The 14,177-nt window shown below is 44.3% G+C and overlaps 1 long non-coding RNA gene across 2 annotated transcripts in view; it reads left to right on the top strand.

Annotated features, from left to right (window-relative positions):
• Positions 1–13,595, top strand: part of LOC144771668 (uncharacterized) — a 305,772-nt gene extending 292,177 nt beyond the window's left edge. For both annotated transcript variants that reach the window (XR_013599420.1, XR_013599419.1), the window contains one exon: positions 13,251–13,595. This is a non-coding gene — a long non-coding RNA (uncharacterized LOC144771668). The remainder of the gene's footprint in view (positions 1–13,250) is intronic.
• The last annotated feature ends 582 nt before the right edge of the window (positions 13,596–14,177 follow it).

The raw sequence follows: 14,177 nt of genomic DNA, 5'->3' as shown, positions 1-14,177 counted from the left end.
TGGTTTTCTTTCACAACACAAAGTCTCTTCCTTCGCTTATTCAGCCTTTCCAAACCACACCTGGAAGCTGATAATCCCTTCTGCAAGATCAGTCTTTGAGTTCTATAGCAACAGACAACCCTAGCCCTTCTCCGTCCACTAAATGGGAAGTCCCTAAATTTCTTCTTCTTCCACTTGGCGCTAGGTCATCTTTCAATCTGTTTATTTACAAAGTCTTTAACAATCTGGAATCAGACGTGTTCCAGAGGCTCTAATCAAGTATTCTAATATTTCCAAACGAAGAATGATCTCCTCGGGTGTTGGCCTCGTTGAACAAAAAGTCGGAAATTCTATTCTGTTTAAAACCAGTTCTCTTATCCTGCTCAGATAAGGAGGATTGGGGACAGTGAGTATCAACAACCCTTCGACCTCCACTCCGGGTATCAACAACACTACTTCCACTGTTATGATTGGGTCAGTACTGATCAATGTCACTTCCCTCACCCTCCCGGATCTCCGTGCACTGGACATCTGCTGCTAGGTAGGTCCACTCAGGAGTAGCGTATCTTCTGCAGGGCACTCGCGCCCTCCTCGATCTTCTCGGACCTTTCTGTTCCTGTCTTTGTGCACCTTCGTTCAGATCTGAGTCTTCAGATAAAGGAGCAAGAGTTCTCTCTGGAGTTGGCTTCAAGCTCGGCCTCTTCTTTCTTTCAGGCCAACTAGCTTCTCCATGCCTTGTTCTCCTATTTCTTGCCCTCACACTCGGTTCTTGATCACTCTTGTCTTGATCTGTGTCTGAGCCGTATTCACCGCAACTTTCTCCTTCGGTGGCAACTTCAGTTTTACTGTCGTCCTGTCTTTCTTCTTCTGGATCTGTAGCACTCCCAACTTCTTCCGACACCTCCACAGCTTTACTGATCCCCTCTAGTGGTTCGCCGTCCACAACTGGATTTTCATCTGTGAGAGGAGCTGTTTCTTCTAAGGGTGCTGGAACTCTTCGAGTATGGGAAGCGTGAATCCAGTTTGGCAGCCCTCCACACTTTACAGCAGTATTCGTTGTCAGGATTATTTGGTAGGGCCCCTTCCAACGCACGTCTAGGCAGTTCTTCCGGACGTGTTTTTTAACAAGCACCCAATCACCAGGGCACAAGTCGTGACATAGGTCTCTTGAAGATGGAACTTCAGCAGCCTGCACCTGAAGAGACACAGAATGAATGACATCAGAAAGTCCCTTGCAATAATCCAGGATCAGGTCATCTGTAATATTCAACAAAGCTGTAGTTGGAACAGACGGAAGTCTCATTGCCCTCCCCATTAAAACCTCATGTGGAGAGAGACCTGTCCTCCTGTCTGGTGTGCTACGCATACTCATGAGTACCAAGGGCGGAGCATCAGGCCAGCTTAAGGACGTCGATGAACATACTTTAGCTATTCGGGACTTTAGTGTTCCGTTTATCTGCTCCACGATACCTGAAGCCTCTGGTCGATAACTACAGTGCAACTTCTGATCAATGTTTAATGCAGAGCAAAGCATCTTCACAACTTCACTGTTGAAATGAGTTCCTCCATCTGATTCCAAGGAGGTCGGCACCCCAAAGCGCGGGATCAACTCTCTAAGCAACAATTTTGCTACTGTGAGTGTGTCGCACCTGCGTGTAGGGTATGCTTTGACCCATCTGGAAAATATGCATACAACCACCAGAACATACCTGAGGCGGTTGATTTTTGGCATTTCAATAAAATCTAATTGCATTCGGTTGAAAGGCCCCCCAGACCTCCCAATGTGACTCATTGTAACTGGTGTTCTTTTCCCTACGTTCAATTGCTGACATGTGACACATCTTTGACACACTGCTTCTGCTGCAATCCTAAACTTGGGATTATACCAAGTCTGCCTAAATAACCTCAGCATGGCATCTCTTCCTAAGTGTACTGGGCCATGTATCTGTCGTGCCATTGGACTCACTAATTCATCAGGTAATACTGCCCTTCCATCTGCTGAAACCCAAAAATCCATTTCACTTTTCAGACAGCCTGCTGTTTCCCATGCCTTTTTCTCAGAATCAGGTACGTTCTCTTGCATGTCTTTTAAATTCTCCCAAGTATCAACTGTTTCTAGCATCATGTTTAACTCTGTCTTTTCCTGAGCCCCACCTACTTCCACTTCCGTGAAAGAATATCCTTGCTCCGCACAATAGCGAGCAACTTCATCTGCATATCGATTACCTTGCGATACAGTTCAAGTTCAAAAAGCTTTATTCGAATTGTAAAAACAGTTCATAAAAGCACATAATAAAATACATCTATTTGAGTTACACCATGATTACAAGCAGATTCCTATAACACATAGTAATTCCTTAAAATATTGCATAACTAAATTTAAAATGCTAAAATACCTGTACCTAGATGCACAAAATGTATTAAGGTTAAAGTTTTTTGAATGGGAGACCGATTAATCTAATGCGATAGAGCGTCGTAATCTTAATACTACTTTCAAAAAGGCCGTTACTGTAATGATTGTATGTTGATCGGCCAAACAACGCAATTTATTGTAAGCCTCCCTGGACTTTCGCACTCCCCAAGTACGCAATAGGGGCCTTAAAATTTGTCTCCTTGGATATGCATAAAAGGTACAAAACAATGTAAAATGAATGTTAGATTGAAAGGAAGACATGTCACATGGGCAAGTTACTTTCTCTTTAGACCATTCCTTACATATTGGGAACATAATTAATCTAAAAAAGGTTTCCAACCTGAAGTAAGTCAGTATTCTACGATCATATAAAGGGTGAACTATTAGGAGATAGAGCTGGATAGTATTATGGAGGATGACAGCATCATGATTTTTTACTGTTGTTTTTAACCTCTCATTACCCCATCTCTTAATTTCCAAATGCTCCAACAAATCCTTTTTTAAAGTTGATCGCGACACCAGGTCCATTGATGAGGGATTTTGGAAATATTCTGGGTGACCAATATCGTTTACAAAGCTCTTAATATAGGAGAACCATTTTACATTTTTAACTCCATCACTTTGTAGACAGTCCTCTGTTATCAATCTATTAAAGGAAGTTGCTGGATTGGTCCAGATGTTGTGCCAGAGTAAAACTGGGGCCCCCCTTATGATGTCAGTAATATAGACTAGACTCAGCTCCTCATGAAGAACATAGGTAGACGTGCTGGGTGGTAATGCTAAAAGGTAGCGTAAAAATTTGTTTTCTGCAGATTGAATTGCTTCGGCCGATGACCATCCCCATAGACCAGCACCATATGTACCTATTGACACACATTTTGCTCTGTATATCTGAAGGAGCTTGCGATACAAAATCTGTGTTTTTGGTGTGGGCTACACATTTAACGATCGCAATTGCTGCTGGACCTTGTAATGCTTCTAACAACAGTCGCACAAATTCCCCATTTCGAATAGGCGAACCAGAGGAGGTCATATAACCTCTCTGAGACCACAATTGCCCAAAATCATGAACTACACCGAAACCATATTGGCTATCGGTATAAATGGTGACTCTAATTTTGCTACCTGCTAAACAGGCACGAGTCAATGCAATGATTTCGGCTACCTGAGCGGAGTGTACTCCTTCCAGGCAAGCAGCTTCCACAACTCCAGTAATGGTGCAAACAGCATAAGCTGCTCTCAACCGACCAGTATCGTCTCTTAAACATGAGCCATCAACAAAGAAAATTTCATCAGGGTCAGTCAACGGCTCATCCACAATATCTGGTCTTGGCTTGGTGCATAGTTCAGTCACATCAAGGCAATCGTGATCTTCACATGAACTACACCGAAACCATATTGGCTATCGGTATAAATGGTGACTCTAATTTTGCTACCTGCTAAACAGGCACGAGTCAATGCAATGATTTCGGCTACCTGAGCGGAGTGTACTCCTTCCAGGCAAGCAGCTTCCACAACTCCAGTAATGGTGCAAACAGCATAAGCTGCTCTCAACCGACCAGTATCGTCTCTTAAACATGAGCCATCAACAAAGAAAATTTCATCAGGGTCAGTCAACGACTCATCCACAATATCTGGTCTTGGCTTGGTGCATAGTTCAGTCACATCAAGGCAATCGTGATCTTCACATTCTTCGCCTTCTATATCATTAGGAAGTGGCATCAATGTAGCAGGATTCAAAACAGAGCACCTCTTAAGGGTCACGTTCTCCGCAGCAAGAATAACTTGCTTGTAGCGCGTGAGCCTATTATTGGTTAAGTGCTGTGTCTTGGTCCTGGTCATTAACAGTTCTACAGAATGAGGTACATACACCACTAATTGGTGTCCCATGACGATATTTTCACACCTTTCAATGCTGACACCTGTTGCAGCAACGGATTTGAGACATCCGGGCAACGCTGCGGCTACCGGATCTAAAGTAGCCGAAAAGTATGCAACTGGTCTACGGGCATTTCCATGAGTTTGTACCAAAACTGACAAAGCACAACCCTCTCTTTCGCAGCAGTAAAGTGAAAATGGTTTTTCGTAATCCGGCATCCCCAAAGCTGGAGCACGGCACAAGTCCTCTCTCAGCTGTAGGAACGACATCAAACAATCCTTGTCCCATGGTACCGGATCACTCACCTCCTTGTGCGTCAGTTTTTGTAAGGGTTTTGCTTTCAGGGAAAAGTTAGCTATCCACTGTCGGCAATAACCAACCATTCGTCGGAACATCCTGACTTCTCTCTGTGTCGTATGTGCGTTCATCTTCATTATTGCCTCTATCCTATCTGGTGACACCTTGCGCTTTCCCTTTTCTATCCGGTGACCCAAATACTGTACTTCTGTCAGACAGTACTGCAATTTGCTCGGAGATACCTTATGCCCATTTTCAGCTAAATGGTTCAGCAAGGCGATGGTATCTATCTTACAAGCTTCTTCCGTTCCTGACGCAACAAGTAGGTCGTCTATGTACTGGACCAGAACCGAGTTCTGTGGCAGTACTAGACTTTCAAGATTTTTCTTCAATAGCTGGTTGAAAATTGATGGGCTTTCTGTATACCCCTGTGGGATACGACACCATGTTAAGACACGATTTTCCAGCTTAAAAGCGAAAAGATACTGGCTCTCCTCATCTAATGGAATTGAAAAGAAAGCCTGACAAAGATCTATCACTGTGAACCACTCAGCTTGGAATGGTATCTGAAACAATATCACTGATGGATTCGGTACCACTGGACAACATGAAACAACTATGCTATTAATTTTTCGAAGATCTTGTACTATTCTAAATTTCCCCCTAGGTTTCTCCAAACCCATAATCGGGGAGTTGCATGGACTACCCACGATTTCCTTCAGTATTCCATGGGAGGATCATAGAGTCAATTACGGGTTTTATTCCTGCAATTGTCTCCGGGGTCAATTTGTATTGAGGCGTTCTTGGATATTCAACATTTGGCTTTACCATAATCTTCACTGGTTCTACTCCTTTGATCAATCCTATCTCTTCTCCAGTAAAATACCATACCTCTGATGACACTGTATCTCGTAAGTCCCAAGGAAGCTCCTCCACAGTCAGGGTAGGATACAGTTCTACGCATACCCTCGAGTTTGCAACTTTAAAGGTAGCATCATCATTTGTAGTCTGTACCTCCACTCCCTGAGGTGTGCAGTATATTGTGCAGTTCAGTTTGCACAATAAGTCTCTTCCTAACAGACACACAGGACTAGAATCACATACTACAAACTGATGTTCATCGGTGTAGTTTCCTATTCTCACTAGCACTGGTTCCGTCAAAGGGTTAGTCATTCTCCTATTTGCGACTCCTACCACTTGAATTGTTTCCCCCGACATTGGTAGATCTGGAACCACTGCCGATCTCAAAGTTGATCGAGTAGCTCCGGTATCTACTAAGAATGTTGTAGGACACCCTGCCACTTCAGCCTCAACAAACGGTCCTCTTTGATCCACCTCTAGAACTGCCCCGAGGGTACAGTCCTCCTCTCTACTTACACATCGTCCCGTCAATGGATCAACATAGTAACACTCTTCTTCGTCTATAAAAAGAGGCATTTGTCTGTAGATCTTTCCCCCTGTCGTAATCTTTGGTGGCTGCGGGAACTGAGCTCGTGGAGCCGAAGTCCCCCCTTTGGCCACCTTACTCTTTGGCACTGTCACCCCTTGAACTGGAACTTCTCGAATTTCCTCCTCCTCTACTTCTAGCTCTCCGTTTTCAGGGTTATAGGGACACTCGCGTTTCCAATGTCCCACCTGGTGACACTGGTGACACTTTGTCGTTTTTTTCAATGTAGCAATGTCTATTCTAGGTCTCGGGTTTTCCTCGTTGTCCTTGTTCTGACTATTTGGTTTCCGTCCCATTGTCCCTGTTCCCTGTTGCTGCTGTCCACCCCTTCCAGCCAACTGCATCTGTACCATCATCAGTTTCTCCTTTAGTTTCTTTGCTTTAGAATCTATTTCATCACTGCAATATCTTGTGTATCTCAAAATTTCATCCAATGGTTTGTTTTGCCAACAAATTAAATGTTGCTGAATCATCAAACAAATATCAGGTCTCAACCCCAAAACGAACTTTGATACAAACTGTCCTATCTCCTTGGGATCCATTACATCTAATCCACTGTATTGTTTGAACGTTTTCAGCAATCGCTCATAAAACTCATGAACTGTCTCTTTCGGTTCCTGTCTTGTTTGGTCTATTTTTACCCAATCTATATCTTGTGGTGGCACCTTCTCCTTCAGCCATGTCATCACCTGTTCATATTTTAACATTACTCTTTCTGGCGGTCCATTAGTACGAGCATCCCTTTCTGGTTCTGCAATTGGCCATTCGACACTAACCTTGCATGCTATCCACAAGTCTCCTGGGACCACAATGTCGAATAAGGTGTTCAAATAAATCCACAATACTTTTGAAATCTTGACAAACCTCTCTACCTGCTTGTACCACTCTACGGGATTTTCCCTTAACTTCGGAAATGAGTTGGTAAATGCAGCCAAATCTCCCCTACTCCAGGGCACGTGTACATAACTCCCATTCGCTATTTCTCGCAAAGGGAATGCCTCCATCTGCATTAGCCTTCCCTCCGGAGACATCACATTCGCGCTTCGCCTAACAGTTCCCTTTTTGGACCACCTCTCTTCCCATTTGTCCAGATCTCTCCATGCTCTTATTCCTGTGATCAGTTCTCTTATGTGTGTTTTTAATCCAGTTGACCTCCTCTCATCTAAGTCCTGATCTGAATAATGCAACCTATGGTTACCCTGCAATGCCTTTGTTCTGGACAAATCTACCATATACTTGTCTGCCAGTTCAGACAGTTTCTCATGAGTTGCTCTTGCCTTCCGAGTAATATCCTTTGCTATAAACAACAGCTCATCTTGTTCGTACATGTCAATCCTTTCTAAAGGCAACACACCATCTATTATATCATCCAGGTCAGACTTTAAGCTGGACACATCGAGTCTTTTGGCTTTTATCACAGCTTTCAGTATGCTATCTCTAGAGAGTCCATTTACATCTCTCCCATCACAGCTCTGAGTCCTACGTCTGGGCTCAGGCGTGTTATGGGGAGTCCTCCCATGCTACCATCTCTCCAGGTCCCATGCAGTTCCATCCTCTCTGGGTGTATAATGAAACACTTCTCTATTTCCCATAGTCCCACATTTCCCATTCTGCCTGGTTTCGCTAGGTGCATGGTAAGACATTCCATTATTCCCCATGCCTTCGCAATTCGCCTGTGACCTCTGATCACTCGACGCATGGGAAGATCCTTCGCGGTTCCCCATGTTCCCACCATTCCAGTGCTGTACGTTATCATCAGGTGCGTGGAGAGTGCACTTAAACCTATCCCTGTACTCTTGTGTCCTTTGGTCTCCCTCACTTTGAATGAGACGAGACGTCTCTCCACACTCCGTACTTCTACCTTTCCGCTCCTGCCCATTTCTACCGTCAATATAACGTGTAACTCCTCTACTCTCCTGATTTTTACCGACCCACTCCTGACTGCTTTCGCTAGCCCCGCAGTGAGATAATGTCCCGTTGCCTCGACTTCCCCATTCGGCTTCTGCCCTTGACCTGTTGCGCGGTGCTTCTGTGGACCTATCCCATTCTCTCAAGTCAGCCCTCAACTCTTTATAGGATTTCGGCCGTGGTCCCCTCAGGTCCATCGGTCCTCTCTGACCCCCCTGTTCTGTTACGGGATCCACTGCTGAATCCAATGGGGTGTTCCACGTTATCGGTCCTGGCAATTGCCTCAAGGCATTTGTCGTGTTATTCCTTCTTTCCATCTCAACTCTTTCTCTGTCTAGCCGTACCTGTTCTTCCTCTCTCCCTTTCTCTGGATGATAAACCGACACTATAGGTCCTATGGTAACGGGTACTTGAAGAGCATCTGGCAATCCATAAGACTCAACCCTCTCTGTTGCTGGCATCTTCTGCATCACAACCCTTCCGACTACTCTCTGTACAGGGCTATGTTGAAGTGCCTCTTCACCTTTGGTAGGTACCCAATTCGTTATAGGGAGTGGCCTATTCTCTTCTATGTCAACCCTATCTTCCCTTGGGAGCTCAGTACCTTCTATCTCCCTATTGTCCGGAGGCGGTCTATCTATCAGCAACCTATTTATTAAGCCATCCTCAGACTCGCTCTCATCATCCTCTTCTATGGGTCTCTTTTCTCCTGTAACCTCTCTCATTGGGTACAACTTATCCACTTCAATCGTCTGTACCCTTCATTTCTTGGCTTCCGCATCCCATTTGGCATCTTGCACTGCCCTTACTGATCGCCTTACCCTTTCCTGGCGTCTGTTCTGATTCCTGTCGTGCGCCGCCCTAATCCACGCATTAAGGGTCTCAAACTGTGTTGGTCTAGGCAAAGGTCTCAACGAGGACATAACTGCTTTCAGCTGATGCAGCACTTCTAGTCTAAACGTTCCGTATTTCGGAAAAGTCAGTTCCTCATTCCCTTCTGTAATCTTACTCCAAGTATCAAGCCACAGTATAGTATGCAACCCAACATTCGTTGCCATATAGTGAGCTGGTGTACCCTCTGGCGGTGCCTCTTCCCCGTAATAAGATTCCCTTCTTTTTCTCTTAAAGATCGCTCTCGAACATTTAAAACACTTCATGTTCAAATCTACAATATTCCTATTTTCTCCGCGTTCGTTTACTTCATGATGACAATCCACCAATCCCAGCGCGGTTCTCGCTAACCGGCCTATCACAGCGCGGCTTCACACCAACCGGCCTATCACAGCGCGGCTCTCGCTGACGTCACTCGTCTCCCCTTCGCAGCAGTTCCCCTCCTTTCTCAGCTCGTCTCCCGGTCATGCATGCGTCCCATTCATACTCTGAAAAATGATTACTTCCGACCAAGCGATCACTTTCCTTGACTGTACGCCCACAGTCTAACTGTAATTGTCACCTTAACTGACGAAATGTCTTTCCGTGTACGTCCAGACAATCGCCTTAATTGATAGGTTACTTACACACGGTAACTTTCGACCTGCGTCCGTTACCCGCACACTCACTCTTGCGTTCCCCCTATCTCGGTCCTGCGGGCGATCAATGGTACCTCATGACCCCCTTTACTCCGGTCGACAACTACTCTGGATGTTCGATACACCCGAACCACTTAAGCTCTTCCCCGAACTTAAGATTTTCTCAGTTTGCCAGGTTGCGCGAGCTCACAACCCTCTCTCAATCACACTACAGGCATTCATACAGATACAACACAAAACACCGCAATCTGTCAACGCATGACCCTTGTTATACTCACTCTCGTCCGACCCTGCTGCTTTTCTCTCGCACCGTCAGCACCTTCTTCGGCAGGCGATTCTTCCGCTGCTCATCTCTCGATCTCTAGGGACCTTGGGGTAATCTTAACCTAGTCTAGATCACCTTCCTCTAGAAGGTAACCATCCTTTTCTGCTACCAACTGTTACGACGGGATTTCTGATCTATTACTATAGGTCTAGATCCCAACTCAGGTCGACTGAACCGTTGATACCTGTCATAGAGTAAAAGGCAATCCACTACTAGGTCAATCTGTTAAGGACTTACACCACTCTAAAGAACCACTTACTACGAATAAATTTAAAAGTTTATTATAAAGCCAAAGTTAACTGGAGATACAAACATCTCAAAACAAGGTTCAAAAGATATACTGGTATCAATACAAACATACATTTTCTAAATGCTCTTAGTCGGCAGAAGAATATCACCAAAACCAATTTAAATATCATTAGAGTTGCAAGAATAGACACAAGCTGTAACTTGTGAGTCATTTACAGAAAGGAAGAAAATCCAGATTAAACTGTCCCTACACTAGACTAAGTGACATCCCTACTTAATAATATCTTATCCTAAAAAGGTGTCAGCCGTGGTGACTTCCAAAGAAGATCACTCACTTCCCTTAGTCTTCGTTGTGAATCGGTGTCTCGCAGTTATCCTATCTGCCTACCCATCGGCTCTCTTAGGTTCCTCAGACCATCTGCCCTAACTCCACCCAGGGGTCCTGTCCCTAATACAAAAATCACATTTACAATAAAAACGCCCTTTAGAGACGCCCCTCACGTGGTGTCGGTTCTGGCATTTTCCACGCTGATACTCCTCTGGGCCCATCGTTAGCGCTGACCTTGCTTCTCAGGCTCTTCTCCGGCAGGACGGTACCCCCCAGGAAATTCCTGAAGCCTCCTCCAGGCCTGTGCCTGGCTCCCTGAACAATACTCTATTCATCGCTCTCTTGATTGGAACCTCCTCGCACCTGCAAACAGACACTTGTACAGTGGGCCCCAAATTCCGGCCTCCACCGTATCTTTTAAGTCGTAAACCATCGAGCAGTCTCTGCAATTTATGCTTAACATGACCTTCCTCTAACTAACACATGCAGATCAAAAGAAATGAACTTAAGTATTCAGGCCTATTAGAATTACATGAAACGGGCCTGTGCACTCTGTAAACCTTTAATTTCTCAGTCTAAACAGTATTCTAACTTATTACACACAATGGTTATATGAAACACTTCTATAAACATATATTTCCGTTCTATGATCAATAATACTTTGAATTACAACAACATTAAAATCCATATCATGTGAGAGTGTAACAACACCTTTTCATTCTCTGTGAACTGCCATGTGGCCTACGCATTTCTACGTTTAGCAGCATTACATTCTCCTCTACAACAGCCACATAACATGGGATTTCAACATCATTCTAACATCTCTACACACTTCTACATTAGCTTTTCACACTGATATATGCATTCTATTTTAATTAAACACTCTTATATTTTTTCACTCTATAGATTCGACGCTCTTATATAATCTTTACTAAACTGATGCCACGTGCTTGTACATATGGTGCACTTGTAATTTTTCTCGATTTGCGCTCTCTCACACGTATAAAAGATTTTTTTGTTAGACACATTTTTTGGGGACTAATTTTAGGTGCAATGAAATAATGCTTTAATTAAAAGTATTTTCTTCTTACTTCAATGGTGTCAGTAATGTGATATAATTTGAAGTAACTGCCTATGTGGGATGGTGCTTTGTTTATATGGGGCACTAATGCTAAATAAACAACATATTCATTGATAAGAATATTTAAAGACAATTTCCCCCCTTCACAAATCTGTGTGCCTCACATGTAATCCGGGCCTGTGTAAAGTTTGCTATTTTCGCCAGAGGGGGGCAGGTATGCACGGCTCCAGAGTCATTATGGACACCTGGGCTCCCACAGATGTAGGTGCACAGCTTTCTCTTAGCATTATTTCTTTATATACCAATATTACTTTCCCAGAATTATCTATAAAATCTGAAAGGCACTCCAGAAATCAGCGTTAAAAATGTCACAAAACCAGCAGTTTGCTGAGCGAGCAGCAGCGTCCAATGTGTATTAATAATGTGGTCATTAGAGGTCTTGTTCTCTTTCAAAAGTCGTTTTCTGGCTGTAGCTCAGGCACAGCTTTTGTGAAAGGTGATGTCTCTCACAGCAGTAGAAATAGTGCTGGCTCCAAAAAGGCATATCCAAATCAAGGACACTAGGAAGGGTGAGATCTTGGCACCTGGCTGTCATCAGCCTTCCTGAGCAGACATCAGCACAGAGCAAAAGAGCAGGCCATGTTTAGAAACTTTGTAACAAGAAAAACCTCTGACCTACCAATTGCTCCTATCATCTATCCTTTGTCATCACTCGGGAAGTATTAGTCAGTATTCCTTTGCTAACCAGGACCTCACAGAAGTTCTTTGAGTAGACATTTTTCCATGCTCTCTCACAGTTATGGGTCTCCATCCTCTAGCAAAAGGGATGCAGTCAATACACTTCCACTGCTCAGGGAATCTATATCGAATCTCCATCGCTTGCAGCCGCAGCCGGCAGTAGGAGTTACTGCAGGGCGGCGACGTGGGGAGGGGGAGGGGCAGGGTGGGAGTAGTAATGTATGGATTACGGAGTTTTACAGGTAAGTAAACATTTAAATAAATAAAATGAATTTCGTTGAGTACACAGCATCCCAAAATGCGATGCAGTGCGCGCAACAAAATTAGTTTTATTTATTTAAATGTTTACTTACCTGTAAAACGCCGTAATCCATACATTACTACCCCCCCACCCTGCTCCTCCCCATGTCACGCCCTGCATTTACTATCACTGCCGGCCGCGGCTGATCGCTTGCAATGCTAAATGCATTCCACTTGCCCCAGCACTTGGGCTTTCACCACATATGGACATTTCCTACTGTTCGCTGGTGTAGTTTTTAGAAGAAAAAACAAGACAAATAAAGATTTATTGAAAGAAGAAACTCTCTTCATATGCATTTGTTCTGACTCAGTGTCAATGGACATGAATATTGTTCTCTTGTTTGACATAGAAACTTATGCATGAAATAGTTAAATTTCAACACGTCACCACTAACTTTTGTGTGCTGAACCGTTACTCTGGAAGTCTGTTTCTCTGGTATGGTTAGGAGGGCACGTGAGGCACTATAGCTAGTCGCACTCGGGCTCATGGATACTGAGGTAGTAAGATGAATCAGTTCCTACATGCTGTTGTTCCATCGTCCCAACCATAGTTCTATTCCAGAGCAGAATCCCTGCAACAGACTCCTAAACTCACCTCGCCTCAGGGAGAGGCCGGGTTTAAACTTTTGTAGTGGGAGGAACGTGGGGTTTTGTAATAATTTAGATGGTGCCGTTCCTCTGATTTATTTTCATTGCTGAGATTAGATCTGCAAGAATCATCTTCTAGATTTTAAGTTCAAGTGTTTAACATTTCCCTTTTGTCTCCTTCCTCTACAGAACACTTTTGCGGGTGTCTTCCAGCTTGGCTTGTGGCACTGACTTAAACTGTTCAACCAGGCTGTTAGCCACCAGCCTAACCGCTCCACTTTTCTTGCCAGGTCAACCGAACTCTAATGGCCGCTGTCTTTTGATGGTGCAGTGAGTTGATTAGATTGGCGGACTTGCAGGTTGCAGGTTAGATGACTGGCTAATCCTGTATGCTTCGACCAATGATTGAGTAGCAGGGGTAGGTCAGCTGCAAACATTTTGGGTGACGAAACCTTGACCCACAGTGCAGAAGACTGGGATCTGTAGTTGTTTTTTGGTAACACTTGCCTTTTTTTCACCTGTCTGGGGCAGCTGTCACTTTGTGGAAAAGTAAATTTTGCCATGTTCTGTGTCCCTACGTGTCCCCCATCTTATGTTATGTGTGCATGATTAATATGCATATGTATTCCCCATGTTCGACTAAAGACGCACCTACAGTTGTGTCCATCTCTAGTATGCCAGTTTCCAGTTCTCGTGAAAGCTACGAGTATTGAGCCTATGTAAAGCTACGTTGCCACGTTTCTTAGTGTGCACGTTATTTCATTGAAAAGTCCCCGTTTCTAGGCCTCAAAAGGGCCCGGACACCAGATTCAGCTCCTGTCTCCTGAGCCCTCGCTGAGGAGCGATACAGCCCCCACCTGTATTCCTGACCCTTCACTTACTTCCTGCCTCACAGTGCCCGGCTTGGCCTGGCTCTGCCTGCTAGTCTGCCAAAAGTATGTTATGATTCTAGTTATCAGTCCAGCCCTCCTTCTCTGCATTCCTAAGCTACTGAATCGCATCAATAGTTTCAGTCATCGTCTAGCCTTTACGTCTCCATGTAAGAGAAATACTGTATTTATGGTCATTTAATATTCCTCAACACGCACTACATGTAGAATAATGCATGCACCAGTC

Source organism: Lissotriton helveticus, chromosome 8, assembly GCF_964261635.1.
Source record: "Lissotriton helveticus chromosome 8, aLisHel1.1, whole genome shotgun sequence".
Classification (NCBI taxonomy): Eukaryota; Metazoa; Chordata; class Amphibia; order Caudata; family Salamandridae; genus Lissotriton; species Lissotriton helveticus.
The sequence above is the reverse complement of the archived record's forward strand: the minus strand, read 5'-3'. Positions and strand labels throughout refer to the sequence as shown.